General features: G+C 31.0%; 1 long non-coding RNA gene across 1 annotated transcript; it reads right to left on the reverse strand.

Annotated features, from left to right (window-relative positions):
* Positions 1-570: 570 nt before the first annotated feature.
* LOC146992794 (uncharacterized) lies at positions 571-12,676 on the reverse strand. The gene is made up of 3 exons (XR_015039190.1): positions 12,184-12,676; positions 7,716-7,818; positions 571-699 (listed from the first exon to the last, which is right to left on the reverse strand). It is a non-coding gene; the product is annotated as an uncharacterized LOC146992794 (long non-coding RNA).
* Positions 12,677-13,141: the final 465 nt, after the last annotated feature.

A 13,141-nucleotide genomic window follows, 5' to 3' on the forward strand; every position in this document is an offset into this window, starting at 1 on the left:
CTTTACAAGTACACATTAAATTTTTATTTACATTTATTTTTTGTTCGACACTTAACTTTCAATGGTTTTAACAGAAATAGCACTTGAGAGAGACACCCTAAATTCAGAAAAAACTGAAACAAAATTGTTTTATACACAGGCAGTGCAATTAAATTGGCCTGTTGGGAAGAGAAAACCCCGTCGGACAGGGAAAATATTAGGCCACACAGAGAAGAAAATGTTTAGCCTCCTTCTCGTAATGCGAAAGGAGGCCACTTGGGAAAATGTTACACCACAGCAGTAATTTTGAAACCACTACGAAGCAACAGAACTCTAACAAATCTCAGACTTCTGATAATTATAATGTGATTAACAGTTCAACCGCACTTCGAATATTACAAAAGAAAACACCAATTCAGACAATTCAAAATGGAATTCAAAACCTACGAAATTAACGCATAAATGCTACCCTAAACATTAAAACATAATTTGATGCGTTCATGTAAAATAAATAACTAGTAAAGCTCCAATATAAAGCAACATGTGAAAAGAGACGTACAAATTATAACATTCAAGCATTTCTAGTGGAAATAAAGTTGATATAAAACAAGAATTACCAGCCACAGATGTCCTTTTGCTCTGCATTATTTCTCCGTTCTTCTTGTGTCACGATCTCATGTTCTGCATTCCAAGAGTGCACAAGAATGATGACAAATTACACTAGAAGAGGCCAAAAAGGGAAAAAAGGAGTCATTAGATTTTAACTACTTTGATATTAAAGAATAATTATACACAAAGAGAAATATCTAAAATTGTTTCTTAATACATAAAAGTTCAAAAGTAGCCTTTTTTGTTTTAAACTCGAGCTATGTGCTACATTGTTACTAAAATCATGACTGCAGTCGATAGAAAAGCAAATGATTTTCCTAATACGACAGAAGTACAGTAAGCGAAAGGGGTTTTTAATGTATGGGTACAACATGAATAACGAAAGAAAAAAAATTTAGACAGTTATTACGGATACACAGAATAAAAGGGATAATGATCTTCGAGAAGAGTAAATAATTTCAGCTCTGGTAATCTGGAGAAGAATAGTTAATTTCAGCGATGGTAGAAAGATGGCACCGAAAGACAATAAGTAGGTAATTTTAAATGACAAATAAACAAAATTAACTTTACTGTTAGCTTTGAAGCAGGTGTTATATATTAAACTATCTTAATTCACACACAGAATTAGTGACATAACAGATCAAAATAGAGTAAGGATCAAACTCGCAATATATTAATATTAAAAAAGCTATACATATATACTTTTAAAGATTTTATTTTAAAAAAAGGGCACAAAAACACCACTCTAAGAACAGACTTCGAAGAACATCTTGGAAACAAAAGTCATATACCATAAAAGAAATACTTCATTCCGAATTTTAACGTAAGAACCGTTTCTAATTTTGAGTTCTTTACTTAGGTACTCTCATCCAAGAGAGAGGACAGCTTAGTCCAATGTACAAGAAATTATAATGAAATATTACCAGGTCACTTGAATGAAATTATAGCAATATTTCACTCAGGGAAAGAACACATTGTCTAACAGCCCGGGTTCGAGCCCAGCTTTAATACAGGTAACCAAAACACATCAAATGCCATTGAAAGACACAGCATTTAGAGATGTAGCAAAAAATTTAAATGCAATTTCGTGGAAGAGCTATTGCAATTACCTACAAACTAAAATTATGACCAAAAATTCAAGAAAACTAAGATACTCCTTTTTCTTTCGAAGGAATCAAAGTCATATATTAATGTAGGGATGCTCGACTTATTGTACTATAAAACCTAAACATAGGAATGAAATTTTGTCAGCTATGCGAGATGTCCAATACCGAGAAATTCCGTAAATTGTAGAAAAGAATCTGCGTCTCAAAAACAGACGAAAGGTAAAACATAATTCAAATGCTTTACTTTTAGCCTTGAAGCAGGTGTTCTATATTAAAGTGTGTTAATTCACATACAGAAATAGTAATATAAAAGCTCAAAATATTGTATGAACCAAACACGCATTATATAAACATTAAAAATTCTATATACATTTATTAGTGTTACGAGGGTTTATTCTGAAATATTATAAGGTCACTTTCAAAGAAATGATAGAAATTTTCACTCAGGGAAGGGATATTCTGTCTGGCTGCCAGGGTTCGAATCCCAGCTTCTGTTACAAAAGTTTCATAGAAGAATTTTAAAAATCCAGAAACGAAACTTATGAAGAAATTATTGAACATACCTGGTTCTATGATTTAGCCATTCTTACAGACATAATAGCTAAATCTTAAACTTGAGGGAGGGGGGGAGAACTAAAGTCTCTGAATTAAAGGGTATTATAAATTCATTTTAAATCAAAATTAATTTTGTGAAAATATTACACAAATATAAGGAATATACATTTTTACCATAATGTAATGCACGTTTCGCCACTTTGAAAATCTGGAGAACTAAAGCATGAAATATAAGAAAACTGAAACAATCATTTGGAAAATCTCATCGAACTTAAATTAGTTTCTAAATTAGATGTTTTGAGTGTATTTAAAATTAGGCCAACTACTTCATTCACTTCAAACCCATTACATAATACTAGTATTTAAGAAAAATGGTAAATGATTGCGAATATGTTAAATAACAATTCTATTGATCTAGAAATGGAAAAAACTGATTTTCATCCTAATTAAGATCAAGAATATCACAAAAAGCCATTTGAATAGTCCTAGATCAGAAAAATCATGAACTGTTAAACTTTTAAAAAGATAAATTTCTGATTCCGATCTGCTTAAAAATGTGAAAGAGGATTTTCAACAATGAACTTGTTAATATATATGTTTAGATACAGGATAACAAATCAACATCCCAACGACTGCATGGATTTAGCCATAACATGTACAAGAGGGACAAAAACCTCGCAGAAGAAATGCAGTGTTAAATTTCAGATTAAAATATGATTTCCCTGTATTTAACTTCCATCTTGCTGAATTTTTTGTAAATAATACAAGGAGTATACCTTTTCCTTAACATGTTATACCACACATTTTTATACTTTGTGTAACGCATTTATAACTAAAATATTAAAAGTGCACTAGGTAATTGTAGCTAGCCAAAATTTTATAAACTCAAAATTGACTCCCAGTAAGTTAAAGTTGCGCATAACTGCACTAAGGTAAAGGAATGCAATTTTATTTCTTTGTCTGTATTTGGTTTCATTTTCATATAAAAAGAGTTAAAAATAGAGTTATCTAAGTAACAAAATTTAAACACACATTTTCAGTAAAGCCACAGATGTCCTTTTGCTCTGCATTATTTCTCCGTTCTTTTTCTGTCACGATCTCATGTTCTGCATTCCAAGAGTGCACAAAAGTGATGACAAATTACACTACAAGAGGCCAAAAAGGAATCATTAGATTTTAACTACTTTGATATTAAAGAATAATTATACACAAAGAGAAATATGTAATATTGTTTCTTAATACATAAAAGTTCAAAAGTAGCCTTTTTTGTTTTAAACTCCAGCAATGTGCTACATTGTTACTAAAATCATGACTGCAGTCGATAGAAAAGCAAATGATTTTCCTAATATGACAGAAGTACAGTAAGCGAAAGGGGTTTTTAATGTATGGGTACAACATGAATAACGAAAGAAAAAAAATTTAGACAGTTATTACAGATACACAGAATAAAAGGGATAATGATCTTCGAGAAGAGTAAATAATTTCAGCACTGGTAGAAAGATGGCACCAAAAGACAATAAGTCGGTAATTTTAAATCACAAATAAACAAAATAAACTTTACTGTTAGCTTTGAAGCAGGTGTTATATATTAAACTATCTTAATTCACACACAGAATTAGTGACATAACAGATCAAAATAGAGTAAGAATCAAACTCGCAATATATTAACATTAAAAAAGCTATACATATATACTTTTAAAGATTTTATTTTTAAAAAAAAGGGCACAAAAACACCACTCTAAAAACAGACTTCGAAGAACATCTTGGAAACAAAAGTCATATACCATAAAAGAAATATTTCATTCCGAATTTTAGCGTAAGAACCGTTTCTAATTTTGAGTTCTTTACTTAGGTACTCTCATCCAAGAGAGAGGACAGCTTAGTCCAATGTACAAGAAATAATAATGAAATATTACCAGGTCACTTTAATGAAATTATAGCAATATTTCACTCAGGGAAAGAACACATTGTCTAACTGCCCGGGTTTGAGCCCAGCTTTAATAGGTAACCAAAACACATCAAATGCCATTGAAAGATACAGCATTTTGAGATGTAGCAAAAAATTTAAATGCAATTTCGTGGAAGAGCTATTGCAGTTACCTACAAACTAAAATTATGACCAAAAATTCAAGAAAACTAAGATACTCCTTTTTCTTTCGAAGGAATCAAAGTCATATACTAATGTAGGGATGCTCGACTTATTGTACTATAAAACCTAAACATAGGAATGAAATTTTGTCAGCTATGCGAGATGTCCAATACCGAGAAATTCCGTAAATTGTAGAATAGAATCTGCGTCTGAAAACAGACGAAAGGTAAAACATAATTCAAATGCTTTACTTTTAGCCTTGAAGCAGGTGTTGTATATAAAACTGTGTTAATTCACATACAGAATTAGTAATATAAAAGCTCAAAATATTGTATGAACCAAATACGCATTATATAAACATTAAAAATTCTATATACATTTATTAGTGTTACGAGGGTTTATTCTGAAATATTATAAGGTCACTTTCAAAGAAATGATAGAAATTTTCACTCACGGAAGGGACATTCTGTCTGGCTGCCAGGGTTCCATCCCAGCTTCGGTTACAAAAGTTTCATAGAAGAATTTTAAAAATCCAGAAACGAAACTTATGAAGAAATTATTGAACATACCTGGTTCTATTATTTAGCCATTCTTACAGACATAATAACTAAATCTTAAACTTGAGGGAGGGGGGGAGAACTAAAGTCTTTGAATTAAAGGGTATTATAAATTCATTTTAAATCAAAATTAATTTTGTGAAAATATTACACAAATATAAGGAATATACATTTTTACCATAATGTAATGCACGTTTCGCCACTTTGAAAATCTGGAGAACTAAAGCATGAAATATAAGAAAACTGAAACAATCATTTGGAAAATCTCATCGAGCTTAAATTAGTTTCTAAATTACATGTTTTGAGTGTATTTAAAATTAGGCCAACTACTTCATTCACTTCAAACCCATTACATAATACTAGTATTTAAGAAAAATGGTAAATGATTGCGAATATGTTAAATAACAATTCTACTGATCTAGAAATGGAAAAAACTGATTTTCATCCTAATTAAGATCAAGAATATCACAAAAAGCCATTTGAATAGTCCTAGATCAGAAAAATCATGAACTGTTAAACTTTTAAAAAGATAAATTCCTGCTTTCGATCCACTTAAAAATGTGAAAGAGGATTTTCAACAATGAACTTGTTAAAATCAATGTTTAGATACAGGATAACAAATCAACATCACAACGACTGCAAGGATTTAGCCATAACATCGCATGTACCAGAGGGGAAAAAACTCGCAGAAGAAATGCAGTGTTAAATTTCAGATTAAAATATGATTTCCCTGTATTTAACTTCCACCTTGCTGAATTTTTTGTAAATAATACAAGGTGTATACCTTTTCCTTAACATATTATACCACACATTTTTATACTTTGTGTAACGCATTTATAACAGAAATATTAAAAGTGCACTAGGTAATTGTAGCTAGCCAAAATTTTATAAACTCAAAATTGACTCCCAGTAAGTTAAAGTTGCGCATAACTGCACTAAGGTAAGGAATGCAATTTTATTTCTTTGTCTGTATTTGGTTTCATTTTCATATAAAAAGAGTTAAAAATAGGGTTATCTAAGTAACAAAATTTAAACACACATTTTCAGTAAAAATTGCAGAATAACAGATTTTGTCTTCCTGAAGACGCAACACCTCGCTATTCCAGCTATGATACAGACTGCATACTGTCAGAGAGAAATTCCTTTCTTAAACAGGGAATCCATATACTTTAATGTGTTTTGACACAAGTACTGTTTATAACTAATCCAAGGTCCAGGAATAAAATACTTTAGAGTAAATCCACCTAAATTTTTATGATTTCCAATCATCTGTATAGACTGTTTATTTATCAGGACTAAACTCTCAATCTGCATTCTACATACCTCATATGATTCTTCAAGTCACGTTTCGTAGCCTATAATTTTTAATACAGCAGGTACTTTCTGAGCGCAGACTTCTAAAGCATGATTTCGTGTATAGCAGTACCTTAAAGGATTCCATTTAATTTGTCCACTGCTAGTATTTCATTCATACGTGGTTCAACATTCAGCCATCAACACCGAAAAGAATTTATCTGCTACTTTAAACAATTTACATCGACTGAAAATGAAGCCCAAATAAAAATCTTACAAACCTCAAAAGCAAAGGATGCCGAAGAATTTTCACATACGGAAGATAGAGAAGTCAAACAATGAATCAGAAAATTACAAAAGAAGAATTGGGTTCTTATAAAACCCTTGATAATAAAAGCGCTCATTACGAAGAAGAGCTTTTAACTAAAGATAAGATGAAGGAATTGTTAAATAACAGAAAAGCAATGTCTGATCTTCTAGCGGAGATTGACCCAATTAAAGAAAAAATAGGACACTTTAAAAGTAATACTGGGAAACATGTGCTCTTTACAGCGAACGGCTACAGTTTGATCAGTCGTTATTATAAGCAAAAGACATCAGCTTTTTCAAAAAATAATTCTGTCATGTATTTGCCAAGAGAACGGAAAGAAGTCCAAAAGAAACTTTCAGAGTGCTTTTCAAAACAAAGTTGAAAGTTAATCTGCAGAATTTTACTTCGATAATAATAAAAAATCTGTGATCTGATTTCAAAATGAATTTTTATTTATCGAATCAATTTTGAATAGATCTTCGCAAATTGGTTCAAAAAACTTCACAATATGCCAAAATTGTTCAGATTAAGGAAAAAATATAATAAAGTATGCTTAAAACAACTAAGAAAAAGCCCATTTTGAGCATCCTTAACAGAAGATAATTTGGCTCCACTAACTTTCTTTACAAGTACACATTAAATTTTTATTTACATTTATTTTTTGTTCGACACTTAACTTTCAATGGTTTTAACAGAAATAGCACTTGAGAGAGACACCCTAAATTCAGAAAAAACTGAAACAAAATTGTTTTATACACAGGCAGTGCAATTAAATTGGCCTGTTGGGAAGAGAAAACCCCGTCGGACAGGGAAAATATTAGGCCACACAGAGAAGAAAATGTTTAGCCTCCTTCTCGTAATGCGAAAGGAGGCCACTTGGGAAAATGTTACACCACAGCAGTAATTTTGAAACCACTACGAAGCAACAGAACTCTAACAAATCTCAGACTTCTGATAATTATAATGTGATTAACAGTTCAACCGCACTTCGAATATTACAAAAGAAAACACCAATTCAGACAATTCAAAATGGAATTCAAAACCTACGAAATTAACGCATAAATGCTACCCTAAACATTAAAACATAATTTGATGCGTTCATGTAAAATAAATAACTAGTAAAGCTCCAATATAAAGCAACATGTGAAAAGAGACGTACAAATTATAACATTCAAGCATTTCTAGTGGAAATAAAGTTGATATAAAACAAGAATTACCAGCCACAGATGTCCTTTTGCTCTGCATTATTTCTCCGTTCTTCTTGTGTCACGATCTCATGTTCTGCATTCCAAGAGTGCACAAGAATGATGACAAATTACACTAGAAGAGGCCAAAAAGGGAAAAAAGGAGTCATTAGATTTTAACTACTTTGATATTAAAGAATAATTATACACAAAGAGAAATATCTAAAATTGTTTCTTAATACATAAAAGTTCAAAAGTAGCCTTTTTTGTTTTAAACTCGAGCTATGTGCTACATTGTTACTAAAATCATGACTGCAGTCGATAGAAAAGCAAATGATTTTCCTAATACGACAGAAGTACAGTAAGCGAAAGGGGTTTTTAATGTATGGGTACAACATGAATAATGAAAGAAAAAAAATTTAGACAGTTATTACGGATACACAGAATAAAAGGGATAATGATCTTCGAGAAGAGTAAATAATTTCAGCTCTGGTAATCTGGAGAAGAATAGTTAATTTCAGCGATGGTAGAAAGATGGCACCGAAAGACAATAAGTAGGTAATTTTAAATGACAAATAAACAAAATTAACTTTACTGTTAGCTTTGAAGCAGGTGTTATATATTAAACTATCTTAATTCACACACAGAATTAGTGACATAACAGATCAAAATAGAGTAAGGATCAAACTCGCAATATATTAATATTAAAAAAGCTATACATATATACTTTTAAAGATTTTATTTTAAAAAAAGGGCACAAAAACACCACTCTAAGAACAGACTTCGAAGAACATCTTGGAAACAAAAGTCATATACCATAAAAGAAATACTTCATTCCGAATTTTAACGTAAGAACCGTTTCTAATTTTGAGTTCTTTACTTAGGTACTCTCATCCAAGAGAGAGGACAGCTTAGTCCAATGTACAAGAAATTATAATGAAATATTACCAGGTCACTTGAATGAAATGATAGCAATATTTCACTCAGGGAAAGAACACATTGTCTAACAGCCCGGGTTCGAGCCCAGCTTTAATACAGGTAACCAAAACACATATATGCCATTGAAAGACACAGCATTTAGAGATGTAGCAAAAAATTTAAATGCAATTTCGTGGAAGAGCTATTGCAATTACCTACAAACTAAAATTATGACCAAAAATTCAAGAAAACTAAGATACTCCTTTTTCTTTCGAAGGAATCAAAGTCATATACTAATGTAGGGATGCTCGACTTATTGTACTATAAAACCTAAACATAGGAATGAAATTTTGTCAGCTATGCGAGATGTCCAATACCGAGAAATTCCGTAAATTGTAGAAAAGAATCTGCGTCTCAAAAACAGACGAAAGGTAAAACATAATTCAAATGCTTTACTTTTAGCCTTGAAGCAGGTGTTCTATATTAAAGTGTGTTAATTCACATACAGAAATAGTAATATAAAAGCTCAAAATATTGTATGAACCAAACACGCATTATATAAACATTAAAAATTCTATATACATTTATTAGTGTTACGAGGGTTTATTCTGAAATATTATAAGGTCACTTTCAAAGAAATGATAGAAATTTTCACTCAGGGAAGGGATATTCTGTCTGGCTGCCAGGGTTCGAATCCCAGCTTCTGTTACAAAAGTTTCATAGAAGAATTTTAAAAATCCAGAAACGAAACTTATGAAGAAATTATTGAACATACCTGGTTCTATGATTTAGCCATTCTTACAGACATAATAGCTAAATCTTAAACTTGAGGGAGGGGGGGAGAACTAAAGTCTCTGAATTAAAGGGTATTATAAATTCATTTTAAATCAAAATTAATTTTGTGAAAATATTACACAAATATAAGGAATATACATTTTTACCATAATGTAATGCACGTTTCGCCACTTTGAAAATCTGGAGAACTAAAGCATGAAATATAAGAAAACTGAAACAATCATTTGGAAAATCTCATCGAACTTAAATTAGTTTCTAAATTAGATGTTTTGAGTGTATTTAAAATTAGGCCAACTACTTCATTCACTTCAAACCCATTACATAATACTAGTATTTAAGAAAAATGGTAAATGATTGCGAATATGTTAAATAACAATTCTATTGATCTAGAAATGGAAAAAACTGATTTTCATCCTAATTAAGATCAAGAATATCACAAAAAGCCATTTGAATAGTCCTAGATCAGAAAAATCATGAACTGTTAAACTTTTAAAAAGATAAATTCCTGCTTTCGATCCACTTAAAAATGTGAAAGAGGATTTTCAACAATGAACTTGTTAAAATCAATGTTTAGATAGAAGATAACAAATCAACATCACAACGACTGCAAGGATTTAGCCATAACATCGCATGTACCAGAGGGGAAAAAACTCGCAGAAGAAATGCAGTGTTAAATTTCAGATTAAAATATGATTTCCCTGTATTTAACTTCCACCTTGCTGAATTTTTTGTAAATAATACAAGGTGTATACCTTTTCCTTAACATATTATACCACACATTTTTATACTTTGTGTAACGCATTTATAACAGAAATATTAAAAGTGCACTAGGTAATTGTAGCTAGCCAAAATTTTATAAACTCAAAATTGACTCCCAGTAAGTTAAAGTTGCGCATAACTGCACTAAGGTAAGGAATGCAATTTTATTTCTTTGTCTGTATTTGGTTTCATTTTCATATAAAAAGAGTTAAAAATAGGGTTATCTAAGTAACAAAATTTAAACACACATTTTCAGTAAAAATTGCAGAATAACAGATTTTGTCTTCCTGAAGACGCAACACCTCGCTATTCCAGCTATGATACAGACTGCATACTGTCAGAGAGAAATTCCTTTCTTAAACAGGGAATCCATATACTTTAATGTGTTTTGACACAAGTACTGTTTATAACTAATCCAAGGTCCAGGAATAAAATACTTTAGAGTAAATCCACCTAAATTTTTATGATTTCCAATCATCTGTATACACTGTTTATTTATCAGGACTAAACTCTCAATCTGCATTCTACATACCTCATATGATTCTTCAAGTCACGTTTCGTAGCCTATAATTTTTAATACAGCAGGTACTTTCTGAGCGCAGACTTCTAAAGCATGATTTCGTGTATAGCAGTACCTTAAAGGATTCCATTTAATTTGTCCACTGCTAGTATTTCATTCATACGTGGTTCAACATTCAGCCATCAACACCGAAAAGAATTTATCTGCTACTTTAAACAATTTACATCGACTGAAAATGAAGCCCAAATAAAAATCTTACAAACCTCAAAAGCAAAGGATGCCGAAGAATTTTCACATACGGAAGATAGAGAAGTCAAACAATGAATCAGAAAATTACAAAAGAAGAATTGGGTTCTTATAAAACCCTTGATAATAAAAGCGCTCATTACGAAGAAGAGCTTTTAACTAAAGATAAGATGAAGGAATTGTTAAATAACAGAAAAGCAATGTCTGATCTTCTAGCGGAGATTGACCCAATTAAAGAAAAAATAGGACACTTTAAAAGTAATACTGGGAAACATGTGCTCTTTACAGCGAACGGCTACAGTTTGATCAGTCGTTATTATAAGCAAAAGACATCAGCTTTTTCAAAAAATAATTCTGTCATGTATTTGCCAAGAGAACGGAAAGAAGTCCAAAAGAAACTTTCAGAGTGCTTTTCAAAACAAAGTTGAAAGTTAATCTGCAGAATTTTACTTCGATAATAATAAAAAATCTGTGATCTGATTTCAAAATGAATTTTTATTTATCGAATCAATTTTGAATAGATCTTCGCAAATTGGTTCAAAAAACTTCACAATATGCCAAAATTGTTCAGATTAAGGAAAAAATATAATAAAGTATGCTTAAAACAACTAAGAAAAAGCCCATTTTGAGCATCCTTAACAGAAGATAATTTGGCTCCACTAACTTTCTTTACAAGTACACATTAAATTTTTATTTACATTTATTTTTTGTTCGACACTTAACTTTCAATGGTTTTAACAGAAATAGCACTTGAGAGAGACACCCTAAATTCAGAAAAAACTGAAACAAAATTGTTTTATACACAGGCAGTGCAATTAAATTGGCCTGTTGGGAAGAGAAAACCCCGTCGGACAGGGAAAATATTAGGCCACACAGAGAAGAAAATGTTTAGCCTCCTTCTCGTAATGCGAAAGGAGGCCACTTGGGAAAATGTTACACCACAGCAGTAATTTTGAAACCACTACGAAGCAACAGAACTCTAACAAATCTCAGACTTCTGATAATTATAATGTGATTAACAGTTCAACCGCACTTCGAATATTACAAAAGAAAACACCAATTCAGACAATTCAAAATGGAATTCAAAACCTACGAAATTAACGCATAAATGCTACCCTAAACATTAAAACATAATTTGATGCGTTCATGTAAAATAAATAACTAGTAAAGCTCCAATATAAAGCAACATGTGAAAAGAGACGTACAAATTATAACATTCAAGCATTTCTAGTGGAAATAAAGTTGATATAAAACAAGAATTACCAGCCACAGATGTCCTTTTGCTCTGCATTATTTCTCCGTTCTTCTTGTGTCACGATCTCATGTTCTGCATTCCAAGAGTGCACAAGAATGATGACAAATTACACTAGAAGAGGCCAAAAAGGGAAAAAAGGAGTCATTAGATTTTAACTACTTTGATATTAAAGAATAATTATACACAAAGAGAAATATCTAAAATTGTTTCTTAATACATAAAAGTTCAAAAGTAGCCTTTTTTGTTTTAAACTCGAGCTATGTGCTACATTGTTACTAAAATCATGACTGCAGTCGATAGAAAAGCAAATGATTTTCCTAATACGACAGAAGTACAGTAAGCGAAAGGGGTTTTTAATGTATGGGTACAACATGAATAACGAAAGAAAAAAAATTTAGACAGTTATTACGGATACACAGAATAAAAGGGATAATGATCTTCGAGAAGAGTAAATAATTTCAGCTCTGGTAATCTGGAGAAGAATAGTTAATTTCAGCGATGGTAGAAAGATGGCACCGAAAGACAATAAGTAGGTAATTTTAAATGACAAATAAACAAAATTAACTTTACTGTTAGCTTTGAAGCAGGTGTTATATATTAAACTATCTTAATTCACACACAGAATTAGTGACATAACAGATCAAAATAGAGTAAGGATCAAACTCGCAATATATTAATATTAAAAAAGCTATACATATATACTTTTAAAGATTTTATTTTAAAAAAAGGGCACAAAAACACCACTCTAAGAACAGACTTCGAAGAACATCTTGGAAACAAAAGTCATATACCATAAAAGAAATACTTCATTCCGAATTTTAACGTAAGAACCGTTTCTAATTTTGAGTTCTTTACTTAGGTACTCTCATCCAAGAGAGAGGACAGCTTAGTCCAATGTACAAGAAATTATAATGAAATATTACCAGGTCACTTGAATGAAATTATAGCAATATTTCACTCAGGGAA

Source organism: Stegodyphus dumicola, chromosome X2, assembly GCF_044657685.1.
Source record: "Stegodyphus dumicola isolate Sdum_Otavi_A_Nest chromosome X2, ASM4465768v1".
In the NCBI taxonomy this organism is placed as follows: domain Eukaryota; kingdom Metazoa; phylum Arthropoda; class Arachnida; order Araneae; family Eresidae; genus Stegodyphus; species Stegodyphus dumicola.